This window comes from Montipora foliosa, chromosome 7, assembly GCF_036669935.1.
Source record: "Montipora foliosa isolate CH-2021 chromosome 7, ASM3666993v2, whole genome shotgun sequence".
In the NCBI taxonomy this organism is placed as follows: Eukaryota; Metazoa; Cnidaria; class Anthozoa; order Scleractinia; family Acroporidae; genus Montipora; species Montipora foliosa.
Window position 1 is genome coordinate 21099861 of NC_090875.1, and position 2116 is coordinate 21101976.

Sequence of the window (2116 nt, forward strand, 5' to 3'; positions counted from 1 at the left end):
AAAGAGGCAACAAGGGCCAATTTGTATCCGCATAAATAAGCGGCCATTTTGGAATATGGTGTATATATATATCGTAAACATTAGAGGTCTGGAACCTAGACTGAGAAAAATTGTAACGGTCACTTTGAAAATGTACGTTGACTAGCATACGAAACGTCAAGTTCTATATAAAAAATGCGTTGGAATACAATGTTTATCACCGCTGTTTGTTTTATGTTCTTAATCAAGCTACGATGGCCTAAGAACAAGAGTTTATATGACTGAGATAATTGAATATACCCACATGCAACCGAAATGAAGTGCAACTTGGAAAATAATAAAAATACTGATTCCTTGCATTTTTTTTCTTGTAGGATAATGGTGGGAGTAACTTCTTGAAAAAAATTGTTGCTGCCTGTGTGCAAAATGTAAAGGCAATTGGACAAAAACAGACTCTCATGCAATCTCTTTTAAATTTTTGCGTGCAAGCCGCTCATTATATATATAATTATATACCCCGCAAATGGGCAAATTGTCAAATTAGCCAAAAATCGGAAAAAATTGTCGCTTACAAAGGTCATGCATACAGCTCTTCGATTTCACCTTTTTATTGTAACCCTCGTTTACAATGAGAGAAAGTAAATCGTTTATGTGGCAGTCCGGCTGCACAGTATTTTTAAGACTATTTTCAGGAAATTTTACGACCAAGATTATACGATTTAAATTACAGTAGCCTTAAAAGCAATTTCTTTAAATTGTCTTCTTAATTTACTTTCTTTACGGTGTTTCAATTGCTCTAAAGCCAAATCAACGCAATGACTGAAGACGCTGAAACACGAAACATGAATCAGGCGAACCCAACGCCAATTTTCGGAGAATATCTGTTCGGAAGACGATTTGAGATCTAGAATTTTCGAAACATTTGTTGTAAAATTCCTTGCTTGCCTGCCTGTCCTAGGATTTTCGAACATCTAAAGCATGTTATAATTGCCCATTTTTCACGGATTCTTACCCTAAAAAGATCACCTAGAATTTTCGGGAGCCTTTTTTCGGGCTGAAATTTTCGAAAAGGTAAGTTTTGATCCCTATAATTTTCGGATCACTAGACTTTCGCTAGGGAATCCGAACAGATGAAAAATTTTTAGGGGATAAAAATATGCCTGTTTCTACCGTTTAAATACTAAAATACGTTTAACAATGCTATGTTTAAGTGGTTTTGAACTATATTTTCGTTGGGTTCCCCTGATGCATCCGGTGCAGCTTAAGCCTGGTTTTCACTTGTGACGCAAACACGAGCACGAGTGCAAGCATGGGAGCGCTTATTTCACTGTGAAAAGGAGTTTGACGCAAGAATAACCACAAGCATCCAAGTTTTTCCCAGGCTTTTCCTTGTACTTGCGCTTATGTTTGCGTTCGGTTGCATAGTACGGAGTTTAAGATCTGCGACGCGACGGTAACGAAAACGTCATTTAAAATTCAAAGTTCAGGTTTATTAATCTTTTTCGTCATTATGTCGGTTTGTCTAACTTATAAAAACTAGCGCAACTTTCCAGGAACTGAATTAGCAGGTGCGGTGTTGAATCTACGACAGAAAATTCAAATTCGCTGCCTTGTGTTCACGTTCTCCGTAAAACTTGAGGATTGGTTATTACATATCGCAGATTTGCCGAAAACGTGAAAGACATGTACAAAAATGAAAACTGCACGTGCAGAGCGTGCAAAGCTATTGTTTTTGCTCATTAAATATGCAAAATATGTGACGTTTTCGTTGCCGTCGCGTCGTAGAACTTAAACTCCCTAGTGCGAAAACGAAACGCTGCATAAAGTGCAACCGGGAAATTTGAAACGTCTGGCCAATTAAAGCATTAGTTCCAGATTCCCTGCGCCTTAGCATTAGAAAAAAATGGCGGATGCCGTGATTGATTTTGATGCTTAAATGTCGACGTTCGTTTTTACTAGCCTAAGTTACTTATGCTTGTGCCTGCGCTTGTTAAGGTCTCTAAAAAGCTCGACTTTTAAAGTCTCTTGAAAGCCCGACTTGTAAGGTGTCTAAAAAGCTCGACTTTTCAGGACACTAAAAACCTCGACTTTTAAGGTGTCTAAAAGGCTCGACTTTTGAGGTCACTAAAAAGCTCGA